The 14,461-nt window shown below is 39.5% G+C and overlaps 1 pseudogene; it reads left to right on the top strand.

Annotated features, from left to right (window-relative positions):
• The first annotated feature begins 1,103 nt into the window (after positions 1-1,103).
• On the top strand, positions 1,104-2,101 carry LOC102393870 (annotated as a pseudogene).
• Positions 2,102-14,461: the final 12,360 nt, after the last annotated feature.

Below are 14,461 nucleotides of genomic sequence, written 5' to 3'. Positions count from 1 at the left end.
ACACCCAGGACTGATCTCCTTTAGAATGGACTGGTTGGATCTCCTTGCAGTCCAAGAGACTCTCAAGAGTCTTTTCCAACACCACAGTTCAAAAGCATCAATTGTTAGGCGTTCAGCCTTCTTCACATTCCAACTCTCACATCCATACATGACCACAGGAAAAACCATAGCCTTGACTAGATGGACCTTTGTTGGCAAAGTAATGTCTCTGCTTTTGAATATGCTATCTAGGTTGGTCATAACTTTCCTTTCAAGGAGTAAGCGTCTTTTAATTTCATGGCTGCAATCACCATCTGCAGTGATTTTGGAGCCCAAAAAAATAAAGTCTGACACTGTTTCCACTGTTTCCCCATCTATTTGCCATGAAGTGATGGGACCAGATGCCATGATCTCAGTTTTCTGAATTTTGAGCTTTAAGCCAACTTTTCCACTCTCCTCTTTCACTTTTAGCTTCAGTTAAATCCTTCTCTGGGTAGGGAGATCTCAAGTTACTGCCCTTTCAAACTGAAACATAAATTAAAATTCTGGCTTTTTTTTACTTTCTCATCCACAATTAAGTATTTGTGATGTATAAATTATTTGCAATTATTTACCAATTATTCTGAACTGGAAGTTCATCATCTATATTATTGTATAAATAGTAATCCTGCTTAGTCATTAAATTTGGTACACAAATAAGAGTATATAAATGCAAATGTTAATATATCTTGGCAACAATAGATTATTATAGTTATTTTACTATACTATATAGGCAATGACATTAAAATGCTCTCTTCCTCTGTTTTAGAATTTATTACATACTTACATATGATAAGCTTATGGATATAATCCTATCTAATAATAGGTTATATGTTTCTCAATGAGTCAAATGCTCTGTCTAGATTCTGTGATTTGTATGTTTAATAATCACAACAACCCAATTAATAAGTTATTTCTACTATGTAAAAGAAGTAAAATGAAACACATAGAAATAACTTGTCAGTGGACATGCAGGTTGGTGGAACTTGAGTGTGATTAACACTACCTGACTACAAAGTCTCTACTCATTCTCTTCCAGTCCTGACATATCATGTATGTTGGTTTATAAACATAGCACATAAGGTAGACAGTGTATAAATAATTATCCAGATATGTAATGTTTATAATTTCTTGTGGTTCTAGATACAGAAAATATTCATCATGGAATGGGACAATCAGACATTTAACCCTGACTTCATCTTGATAGGAATTTTTAGTTACACATCCACTCACATCTTTCTCTTCTCTGGTCCTGGGCATCTTCACAATGGCGCTCTTGGCAAACACTCTCATGGTCCTCCTCATCTACCTGGACACGCGGCTCCACACCCCCATGTACTTCCTCCTCAGCCAGCTCTCCCTCATGGACCTCATGCTCATCTGCACCACTGTACCCAAGATGGCCCACAGCTACCTGTCTGGCAGGAAGTCCATTTCTGTAGCAGGATGTGAAGCTGAGATATTTTTCTGTGTGTCCCTATGTGGTGTTGAGTGCTTCTTGTTGGCTGTCATGGCCTATGACTGCTATGTTGCCATTTGCTATCCTCTTCAGTACCCCAGTCTCATGAACTGGAAACTTTGTAGACTCATGGCTGCCTCTTCATGGTTCCTTGGTGTCTTTGATGGCATTGTTGATGTAGCTGTTACTTTGTCCTTTTCCTATTGTTCCCAAGCAATATCCCAGTTCTTCTGTGATGTCCCAGCACTCCCACATCTCTCACACAAAGATACTTCCACATTTGAAACACTTATTTTCATCTGTTGTGAAGTAATGCTCCTCCTCCCTTTGTCACTCATCAACATCTCATATACACGTGTAATTATAACCATCATTCACATGAGTTCTGGGGAGGGTTGGCACAAGACTTTCACCATCTGTAGTTCACATCTTATTGTGGTGGGGATGTATTATAGAGCAGCTATGTTCATATATAAGAGACCCACTTCTAATCGATCCCCAGCCCAGGACAAGATGGTGTCAGCCTTCTACACCATTCTCACTCCCCTGCTGAATCCCCTTATATACAGCCTCCAGAACAAAGATGTGGCCAAAGTATTCAGTAAGATACTACGGAAGAAGTAATCTAGAAAACAAATTGGATAATGGTTTACAGGGATTCTTTTTTTCTCATAACTACTCTCTCTTGCACATTTATTTGTGAAAAAAATGGAGCCCCACGTGACTTAGTAACAAATACATACAGACTATATATATGTGTGTGTGTGTGTGTGTGTGTATATATATATGTATGTATTTACATATACATATCTGTATATAGGCTTTCCAGGTGGTGTCAATGCAGGAGACACAAGTGATGAAGGTTTGATCCCTAGATCAGAAAGATCCCCTAGAGGAGGTTATGGCAACCCACTCCAGTAATCTTGCCTGGAGAATCTCCATGGACAGAGAGAGGAGCCTGGCGGGCTACAGTCCATGGGTCACAGACTCAGACACAACAAAGCATGCACGCATGCTTGGTGATGTCAGCATCCTTTCTACCCCTCCTTATCCCTAAACTACTAATGCATTTTAGTAGTTCAATTTTTTTTTTCTTGCCTGTGCTGTTTGTGGGATCTTATTTCTCTGACCAGGGATCGAACCCAGACCCTCAGTAGTGAAAGCACTGAGCCCTAACTACTGGACTGCCATTTTGGCAGACAGTAGATTCATAGACAATGATATGAAGTAATAGAGACATCCCAGTTTCTCATAGTGGTAAGAAACATCTTGAAAAACTAGAATACAATAATACAACCAGAATGTTGACATTGATACAGTCAAGAAACAGAACACCTTTGAAACCACGAAGATTCTTCACGTGGCCTTAAATCACACTTGCCTCACTGCCTCATCCTTACCCATGGAAGACACTAAGCTCCTTTCTATTCATGTAATTTTATCATTTTAAGAATGCCATATATGTGGGATTATACAGTTGTTTGTAACATTTTGGGATTGACTTTTTCACCTAGAGTGGTTATTTCAATATTATTTGTTGTTAAGTGGGTTATATTAATATTTTCCCTTGTGGTCTTAAAATTGATTTTTCTAAAGGCAAGACAATGTGGAAGCACTATCAACTTTCATTGCTTATTAATGGGGATAATTATAACTTGTTTCTTAATAAATTGCTTGACAGTATCTCATCATTGCCTGGCATTTATTCCTATGTAGTATCATTATGACAACTGAACTTCACTTTTTGAGTCATTAATTTCTACTTCTCTTAAAAACAGGTGATGAAAATCTGTGCAGTTGATTGTCATTGCTGAGAAGTTTCACAGGGCTTATTAAGGCAAAACTTACCCCAATGAATTTCTTGGTATTCAAAAACACAGGGTCAGTTTTTGAACAACTGCCTAGATTGAAGGGAAAAATTATATCAAGCTTAGATATAGATATCTATCAAGCTTAGATAGAGATGAAACACAGAGTTAAATTGATGATCTTTTTCATTGTTCTCATCTCAGGGCTCATTTTGAAATAAGTGCTTGACCTGTGCAGGTGCTGTATTTGCTTATGATGCTTACAGAGGTGAAGCATCATATATCCACTGGTCCAGCACATAGAACCCAGGAAGAAGGTATTTCGAAGAACCATGAATGTGAGAAAGAACCATCTAGTTAGGTCATCCATTTATTTCCCAAATGAAGCAGGACTCTGGATAGAGATCTATTCCTTAAGGCTGTAACTGAGATTACTAAATTAGAAGATATGAGTAGATTAAGCATCCAGATGTATAGAAAGGAATAAAAGACGTACAGTGGGTTTCTGGCTTTAAATGATGCCCAGTAAGAGCTACCAGGGTAATGGTGATGGCTTGAAGAATGCTTAAACAACCTGTCAAATAGATGGAAAGGTCACATGATACTCTGTGTAGGCAAGCATTTGTCTTACATATAATATCATCTATGAGAGTTCTGAACCCCAAAGCTGCTCCTGCCTCAGGGATTCCTGTAGTACAAACTAGAGACATATAAACCAAGGATAAGTGGGTTATTATGAGGCATATGAACCTCTGTTTGATGCTCACAAAGAAAATATGAGGGTAGCACACAAAGAGAATGGCATTCCCCAAAACACCAAGTCCAGTTTGAAAGAGAAAAGCAATTCCCAGGATGCCATCCAATGAAATCATTCTGACATTTCATAGATTGAAGGACTTCAGGATAAACTTCTGACTGTGTGGATCACAACAAACTGTGGAAAATTCTTAGAGATGGGAATACCAGACCACCTGACCCGCCTGCTGAGAAATCTGTATGCAGGTCAAGAAGCAACAGTTCGAACTGGATATGGAACAGCAGACTGGTTCCAAATCAGGAAAGGAGTACGTCAAGGCTGTATTTTGTGACCCTGCTTATTTAATTTATATGCAGAATACATCACGTGAAATGCCAGGCAGAATGAAGCACAAGCTGGAATCAAGATTGCTGGGAGAAAGATCAATAACCTCAGATACACAGATGACACCAACCTTATAGCAGAAAGTGAAGAAGACCTAAAGAGCCTCTTGATGAAAGTGAAAGAGAGTGAAAAAGTTGGCTTAAAACTCAACATTCAGAAAACAAACATCATGGCATCTAGTCCCATCACTTCTTGGCAAATGGACGGGGGAACAATGGAAACAGTGAGACACTTTATTTTATTGGGCTCCAAAATCAGTGCAGATGGTGACTGCAGCCCCAAATTAAAACGTTTGCTCCTTGGAAGAAAAGCTATGACTAACCTAGATAGCATATTAAAAAGCAGAGACACTACTTTGCCAACTAAGGTCCTTCTAGTCAAAGGTATGGTTTTTCCAGTAGTCAGGTATGGATGTGAGAGTTGGACTATAAAGAAAGCTCAGTGCTGAAGAAGTGATGCTTTTGAACTGTGGTGTTGAAGAAGACTCTTGAGAGTCCCTTGGACTGCAAGGAGATCCAACCAGTCAATCCTAAAGGAAATCAGTCCTGAATATTCATTGGAAGGACTGATGCTGAGGCTGAAACTCCAATACTTTGGCCACCTCATGCGAAGAGTTGACTCATTGGAAAAGACCCTGATGCTGGGAGGGATTGGGGGCAGGAGGAGAAGGGGATGGCAGAGGATGAGATGGTTGGATGGCATCCCTGACTCAATGGACATGAGTTTGAGTAAGCTCAAGGAGTTGGTGATGGACAGGGAAGCCTGGCGCGCTGCAGTCCATGCAGTTGCAAAGAGTCAGACATGACTGAGTGATTGAACTGAACTGAATCTGTTTTTTAAAATTCCTCATTTTAGTAATTATTTCCTGTGACCTCAAGAGGCATTAAACTAGTAGAAAGTAAAGGGAGATGGAGGTTTACAAAGAAGTATTGTGTGGGTGTTAGAAGAAAAATAGTAAGTATGGGAAAAATAAGAAGAGATACAAACTTTGTGTATAAGAGGAAAGTGTTAGAAAAGGAAAACATTTACAGAAGAAAGAGAAAGGATGAGGAGGGAAAGTGGTGAACTCAGGAGAAATGGTGATGAGGAAACGACAAAAAGCAAGGTTAGGGAGGAAGTTTAGCATTGAAAAACATATCACAAGGGAAATTAAAGCCCATCAAAATGTAGTGGGAAGGGAAGAAATGAAAGAAAAGGTGCGAGTACAGTAGACTGGGATGAGAGAACCAGGCACTTAGCATGTCCTTCCTTCTTCCTTGGTGAATTGCAATTATGACCTTCAGCAATTTTCTGCTCCTTCTGCCACCAGGCTACTGGTAAAGGCATAGTGATTCATTTAGGAAGATAAATATTAATAAGTGCTGTTTTGTGAGTCAATAAATTTAAGGCAGTTCACTCATGGTTTTTGGGCTCTGCATGTGAAGCAATTTCCCACACTGAACACCTTATTATTGAATGAACTGGTATGCAGAAAGCTTGAAGATTTACATGTGCATGGGTCTATTACTTTAAAGATTGAGAAAGAAATATTTAAAGATCAGTATATCATGGAACAACAGACTGGTTCCAAATAGGAAAAGGAGTACGTCAAGGCTGTATATTGTCACCCTGCTTATTTAAGTTATATGCAGAGTACATCATGAGAAATGCTGGGCTGGAAGAAGCACAAGCTGGAGTCAAGATTGCCGGGAGAAATATCAAGAACCTCAGATATGCAGATGACACCACCCTTATGGCAGAAAGTGAAGAGGAACTAAAGAGCCTCTTGATGAAAGTGAAAGAGGAGAGTGAAAAACTTGGCTTAAAGCTCAACATACAGAAAACGAAGATCATGGCATCCAGTCCCATCACTTCATGGCAAATAGATGGGGAAACAGTGGAAACAGTGTCAGACTTTATTTTTCTGGGCTCCAAAATCACTGCAGCCATGAAATTAAAAGACGCTTACTCCTTGGAAGGAAAGTTATGACCAACCTAGATAGCATATTCAAAAGCAGAGACATCACTTTGCCAACAAAGGTCCATCTAGTCAAGGCTATGGTTTTCACAGTAGTCATGTATGGATGTGAGAGTTGGACTGTGAAGAAAGCTGAGAGCCAAAGAATTCATGCTTTTGAACTGTGGTGTTGGAGAAGATTCTTGAGAGTCCCTTGGACTGCAAGGAGATCCAACCAGTCCATTCTAAAGGAGATCAGTCCTGGGTGTTCATTGGAAGGACTGATGCTAAAGCTGAAACTCCAATACTTTGGCCACCTCATGCAAAGAGTTGACTCACTGGAAAAGACTCTGATGCTGGGAGGGATTGGGGGCAGGAGGAGAAGGGGATGACAGAGGATGAGATGGCTGGATGGCATCACTGACTCGATGGACGTGAACCTGAGTGAACTCCGGGAGTTGGTGATGGACAGGGAGACCTGGCATGCTGCAATTCATGGGGTCACAAAGAGCTGGACACGACTGAGCGATTGAACTGAACTGATATATTCCAGTGAACTTTCCTTAATGTTCTAATCCATTGGTTAAAATAACACTGTTTAGAACACATTGTTCCACATTCCATGAGAATTCAGCATTTCTAAATAATTAAGCATTGCTAATTGTGTTGGTTGCTTTAGGGTTATTTGAAAACTGCAAAAAGAATCTTGTGAATGGGCTACATGTGGTTAAAACAATTTTCATTTTAAATGAACCATTTGTAAAAATGTGAAAGTCAAGGCAGCAACTTAGATATTTCAAACTGGTGGTCCGAGGCCTAATTTAAGAACAAGCCTGTACCGGTTTTCCATTGAGAAATATGTGAAACTAAATTTAAAACATAAATATAAAAGATAGTTTTAAGAGGAAAATTAATAGTACTGCTAGGTAGTAACCTACTAGGTAGTAGCAGGTTAGTAGCATTGGTAGTCGGAGAAGGCAATGGCACCCCACTCCAGTACTCTTGCCTGGAAAATCCCATGTATGGGGAGCCTGGTAGGCTGCAGTCCATGAGGTCTCTAAGAGTCGGACACGACTGAGTGACTTCACTTTCACTTTTCACTTTCATGCATTGGAGAAGGAAATGGCAACCCACTCCAGTGTTTTTGCCTGGAGAATCCCAGGGACGGGGGAGCCTGGTGGGCTGCCGTCTATGGGGTCGCACAGAGTCGGACACGACTGAAGCGACTTAGCAGCAGCAGCAGCATTGGTAGTAACCTGCTAGGAAATTACAAGTGTGATTTTGAGAATATTTAAAATTTTGGGGTCACTCAATTTTTCAAATATAAGCCTCATATTTTCCCACCCACTAGGAAGGTAGCCTCCCACTTTATCTTTTAAGGACTTTTCAAAGAGTTGTTGTTCAGTCAGTCATTCGTGTCTGACTCTTTGCAACCCCATGGACTGTAGCACACCAGGCTTCCCAATCCTTCACTATCTCTTGGAGTTTGCTCAAACTCATGTCCATCGAGTCGGTGATGCCATCCAGCCATCTCATCCTCTGTTGTCCCCTTCTCCTCCTGCCTTCCATCTTGCCCAGCATTAGGGTCTTTTCAAATGAGTCAGTTCTTCGCATCAGATGGCCAAAGTATTGGAGCCTCGGCTTCAGTATCAGTCCTTTCAATGAATATTCAGGATTGACTTCCTTCAAGATTGACTGGTTTGATCTCCTTTCTGTTCAAGGAACTCTCAAGAGTCTTCTCTAGCACCACAGTTCAAAAGCTTCAGTTCTTCAGAACTCAGCCTTCTTTACAGTCCAACACTCATATCCATACATGACTACTGGAAAAACCATAGCTTTGACTAGACAGACTTTTTTTGGCAAAGTGATGTCTCTGCTTTTTAATACATTGTCTTGGTTTGTCATAGCTTTTCTTTCAAGGAGCAAGCATCTTTTAATTTCATGACTGAAGTCACTGTCCTCAATGATTTTGGAGTACCAAAAAATAAAGTCTCTAACTGTTTTCATTGTTTCCCCATCTACTTGCTATGAGGTGATAGGACCGGATGCCATGATCTGAGTTTCTTGAATGTTGAGTTTCAAGCCAACTTTTTCATCCTCCTCTTTCACCTTCATCAAGATGCTCTTTAGTTCCTCTTCACTTTTTACCATTAGGGTGGTGTCATCTTCATATCCGAGATTATTGATTTCTTCCGGCAATCTCCCGGCAATCTTCCAGCTTGTGATTCATCCAGCCCAGCATTTCGCATGATGTACTCTGCATATAAGTTAAATAAGCAGGATGAAATACACAGCATTGATTTACTTTTTGCCTAATTTTGAACCAGTCCATTGTTCCACATCTGTCTCTATGCTTCTTGACCTGCACACAGGTTTCTCAGGAGGCAGGTAAGGTGATCTGGCATTCCCATCTCTTGAAGAATTTTTCACCATTTGTTGTAATCCACACAAAGAAAGGTATTATTTTAGTGTGATCAATGAAGCAGATGTTTTCCTGGAATTCCTTTGCTTTCTCTATGATCCAGTGAATGTTGGCAATTTGATCTCTGGTTACTCTACCTTTGCTAAATCCAGCTTGTACATCTGCATGTTCTCGGTTCACATACTGCTGAAATCTAGCTTGAAGGATTTTGAGCATAACCTTACTAGCATGTGAAATGAGCACAATTGTGCAGTAGTTTGAATATTCTTTGGCATTGCCCTTCTTTGGGACTGGAATGAAAACTGACCTTTTTCAGTCCTGTGGCCACTGCTAAGTTTTCTAAATTTGCTGACATAGGTAAAGATGGTCAAAAATAAAGTAAGTCCTGAGGAGGTAATGTACAACATGTTGATTTTTTAAAAAAAGAGGTTACACTGAAAATATACTAAAATGGACAGTATGTTGGGTCATAATTGAAGCCTCACTTCAAAGGACCAGAAGCATTCACTTTGCTATTGGTTACAGTGCATTATACTAGAAGTCAATAATAAAAAGGTAATCAGATAATCTATACCTGCTTGGAAATTATGGAACATAATTATAACTTCTAAAATAACTTCTAAATAACACGTGTCAAGACAGAAACCGCAATAAAAAATAAATATTTTTACTCAATTATATAGGCACGTCATATTAAAATTTGTGGATGGTGCAAAAGGAAAAGGAAATTTTATAGATGTGAATGCACTTCAGAACATAAGAATGCCTGAAAATATGTAGACTAATCTTCCATCTCAAAAAAACTGAGCAAAATAATAGGAACTCAAACTCAAAGGAAGCACAAGCAAAACAAATAGGGATACACAGAGAAAACAAACATACAGTGGGAGATAATTAACAAAGCACCAAGAATGGCTCTTTGAAATACATTCTTGTCAAATGCAAATAAAATAGTCACCAAAGTAGACCATGTCCTGAGCCATCAAATGAGTATCTGTAAATTTAAAATTGAAATTTAACAAAATACCAAATTAGAAATCAACAACAAACATACAAAAAATTTACAGATATTTAGAAATAAAAAATAACCCATGAGTCAAGGAATAAGTCAAGTGAGAATGAAAATATTTAAACTATAAGATAATAGAAGGATAACATAATAAAATCCACAAAAGAAAATGCACATACAAAATTGTATGAAGGAAAACACAGAGCTCTGAAGAGAAATTTATTTATTTATTTTTAAAATTTATTTGGCTGTGCCAGTTCTTAGTCACAGCATGCAAACTCTTATTTGTGGCATGTGGGTTCTAGTTCCCTGACCAGAGATCAAACCCAGGTCCGCTGCAGTGGGAGACTGGAGTGTTAGCCACTGGACCATCAGGGATGTCCTGAAATGAGAAATTAAAAGTCAGATATCCGTTTCCACATTAATCAGATAGAAAAAAGAAAAAATTCAAACCAAAACAGTAGAAGAAAGGAAAGAGTAACACTAAGAGAGTGAAAAATAATTAAAATGTAATAGCAAAATAGGGAAAATGAACAAAATAAAAAATTGTTAGTAAATTTGACAAATCTCTAGCAAGTTGTTGGGAAAGTAGCTGGATGCCCTATGAGTCCTGACCTGCCAAATTTTCTCTGCTTGAAAAAACTTTGGTCACCCTCCTGAACCTTCTCCTAGGCCCGTCTAAGCACTCACTTGAGAATTCCAGTTTTAGCAAGAACAGTGTGTGTCAATTTAACCAGAAATCCACCACCATGACCTGTGATTGCCCTCAATTTCTGATCCATTTCCTCATCCTCCATCATCCCCCAGGTGATGTCTGATCTCTGAGGATACAATAAACCTGGATCTACAGGTGTTTCATAAAATCTGGAAAATGGAACAAATGTTTTGTCAATGCAGAGTGGACAGCTGTCGCCCTATAATACAGAACATACCAGAGAATAGTCCCTCTAGTGACAGAATCTAACAGAAAACCAGCCAGCAAAGGGGAAATGTGTTTTGCAGAATCACAGCCCAAGCATCCCCAAAGTGCAACACACAATTGGGACCTATGAGATTCATATCATATATTTTTATGCTAAACTCACGTGCTTATATGAGTTTTCCTATTCTAGATTACCCTACTGAAAAGATTTTTAAATCTTATTTCCAAACTTTATTACATGGGTAACATTATGTCTTTACATATTTTCTGTGAAGTAAATTCAATAGAAAACTACTCTTTTATTCCCTTGGGCTTCAGATCCAAATCTGAGCATCTAGACCTGTCTCAGTTACTGAGAACTTAGGGATTTTCTGCTTATCCCTTTAAACCATGATTCTCAGGGTTTCTTCTACACCCTAATTTATCATGCTATTTTTGATAATGACTTTTAAAACCAACTAAAATATATTAGGTGAACATCAAGCTACTCTCACATCTGCCGATGAATTATAGTAAATAATATTTAAGACCTAGAAACATGATCCTTGCACTTCTAAATTTCTCCAATGAACTGGACTGTTCATATCAGACTCCCACTTGAAGTTTCTTTATAGAAGACTGCTGCTGCTGCTAAGTCACTTCAGTCGTGTCCGACTCTGTGCCACCCCATGGACAGCAGCCCACCAGGCTCCCCCATCCCTGGGATTCTCCAGGCAAGAACACTGGAGTGGATTGCCATTTCCTTCTCCAATGCAGCAAAGTGAAAAGTGAAAGTGAAGTCATTCAGTCATGTCCGACTCTTCGTGACCCCATGGACTGCAGTCCACCAGGCTCCTCCGTCCATGGGATTTTCCAGGCAAGAGTACTGGAGTGGGGTGCCATTGCCTTCTCCATTATAGAAGACTAGTTAACAATAAATTCTACATTTATACTATCTCTATGGGGGTGTAATGGACATAATGTAACATGGGATTAATATTTAGACATGCCAAAACACTAAGATTTAAAATTCAATCAAGCTTCCATTTGATCTAATTTTATAATCACTTAACTAAGTGAACTAATTGAGAATTACTTTATGTAAGGGAACAAAGATTCCTGGCTGTTTCCAGACCTTTGGAATGAATTTTTTATTTTAAGGTTCAACTAACCCTAAGGATGAATCACTTTTATTTTCAAAGTTTTCAAATACATGCAGAAATCCAGTGGTCAAGGGAGAATAACTCGTGATCATAAAGGGAGAATGTGTTGGGCCCAGGAAATCACCTGAGGGAACAAACTTTTGTCAGTGTATGTTTTCCAAAGAAGGGGTAGCAAATGGAAGTCTTTGGACCACGAAATGTCCCTGTGATTCTTGAGAATGTTTAGCACTCTGGTTGTGAAATAGTAGAGCTATGCTTAAGCCAGCTCTGCTTTCAGGTGGGAGAGATGCTCCTAAATTGAGAACATCTTCATGGCATTTCTATTGGGCTCTATTTCTAAAGATGATGGACCATGTACTTTATCAATTTAAGCTGTATTAAAAACTCCTGAGGCTTCCTGAAGATTCAGAAAGTCTGCCAGTCAGGAACCTTTTTCAAAGAAGATCTGGATCAGCAATCATCCTTTGAGGATCATTTGCTTCTGATTCTAGGATTCTTCAGGTTCTCACAGGGCAACTTTGGGCTCTGGATTTCTCGGCCAATCCAAGTTAAATTTCATCCTTCCTTGATGATCTCATATTTCAGAAGATCTCTGTCACCATAGGCCTTCCTGAAGTGCCTCCTTTAGAAAAGGCGCCTGTGGATCCTCTTCTAAAGTCACATGTGATCTTGATTTCAATATAGTTTTCATCTGTTTCTCTGCCTCCCTCTCTCTCCATGTCTGTCATTTGTACTGATTTGTACTGTGTTCTTCCGTCTCTCTCCGTGTCTCTAGATTCCCTCACTGAGGTCCCCATAAGTCATACACCGGTCCCTGTATACAGCAGAGGGGCATGAAAATATCTGTCTCTTCAGATTGGCCTCTCATGCACCAGCAGACACCTTTAACTTACTGATTTCCTGAGACACCTTCACTCTATCCCTCAGTTATTCAGTGAAACTTTTCCAAAGACAACTCTAGGAAACATTTGGTAAGATTTTCACTTAATAAGTAAAGATTTTCAGAACCTGATAGGGAATCAGAATCAGAAAGTAAATAAACCCACAAAGTTCCTAACAGATCACAAGGGAATGGCAAACCACTTCAGTATTCTTGCCTTGAGAACCCCATGAACAGTACAAAAAGGCAAAATGATAGGATACTGAAAGAGAAACTCCCCAGGTCAGTAGGTGTCCAATATGCTACTGGAGATCAGTGGAGAAATAACTCCAGAAAGAATGAAGGGATGGAACCAAAGCAAAAAGAATACCCAGCTGTGGATGTGACTGGTGATAGAAGCAAGGTCCAATGCTGTAAAGAGCAATATTGCATAGGAACCTGGAATGTCAGGTCCATGAATCAAGGCAAATTGGAAGTGGTCAAACAAGAGATGGCAAGAGTGAATGTCAACATTCTAGGAATCAGCGAACTGAAATGGACTGGAATAGGTGAATTTAACCCAGATGACCATTATATCTACTACTGCGGGCAGGAATCCCTCAGAAGAAATGGAGTAGCCATCATGGTCAACAAAAGAGTCCAAAATGCAGTACTTGGATGCAATCTCAAAAACGACAGAATGATCTCTGTTCGTTTCCAAGGCAAACCATTCAATATCACAGTAATCCAAGTCTATGCCCCAACCAGTAATGCTGAAGAAGCTGAAGTTGAATGGTTCTATGAGGACCTACAAGACCTTTTAGAACTAACACCCAAAAAAGATGTCCTTTTCATTATAGGGGACTGGAATGCAAAAGTAGGAAGTCAAGAAACTCATGGGGTAACAGGCAAATTTGGCTTTGGAATACGGAATGAAGCAAGGCAAAAAGGCTAATAGAGTTTTGCCAAGAAAATGCACTGGTCATAACAAACACCCTCTTCCAACAACACAAGAGAAGACTATACATGGACATCACCAGATGGTCAACACCAAAATCAGATTGATTATATTCTTTGCAGCCAAAGATGGAGAAGCTCTATACAGTCAGCAAAAACAAGACCAGGAGCTGACTGTGGCTCAGCTCATGAACTCATTGCCAAATTCAGACTTAAATTGAAGAAAGTAGGGAAAACCACTAGACCATTCAGGTATGACCTAAATCAAATCCCTTATGATTATACAGTGGAAGTGAGAAATAGATTTAAGGGCCTAGATCTGATAGACTGCCTGATGAACTATGGAATGAGGTTCATGACACTGTACAGGAGACAGGGATCAAGACCATCCCCATGGAAAAGAAATGCAAAAAATCAAAATGGCTGTCTGGGGAGGCCTTACAAATAGCTGTGAAAAGAAGACAAGCGAAAAGCAAAAGAGAAAAGGAAAGATATAAACATCTGAATTCAGAGCTCCAAAGAATAGCAAGAAGAGGTAAGAAAGCCTTCTTCAGCGATCAGTGCAAAGAAATAGAGGAAAACAACAGAATGGGAAAGACTAGAGATCTCCTTAAGAAAATCAGAGATACCAAAGGAACATTTCATGCAAAGATGGGCTCGATAAAGGACAGGAATGGTATGGACCTAACAGAAGCAGAAGATATGAAGAAGAGGTGGCAAGAATACACAGAAGAACTATACAAAAAAGATCTTCACGACCCAGATAATCACGATGGTGTGATCACTGA

This window comes from Bubalus bubalis, chromosome 2 (assembly GCF_019923935.1).
Source record: "Bubalus bubalis isolate 160015118507 breed Murrah chromosome 2, NDDB_SH_1, whole genome shotgun sequence".
Lineage (NCBI taxonomy): Eukaryota > Metazoa > Chordata > Mammalia > Artiodactyla > Bovidae > Bubalus > Bubalus bubalis.
The sequence above is the reverse complement of the archived record's forward strand: the minus strand, read 5'-3'. Positions and strand labels throughout refer to the sequence as shown.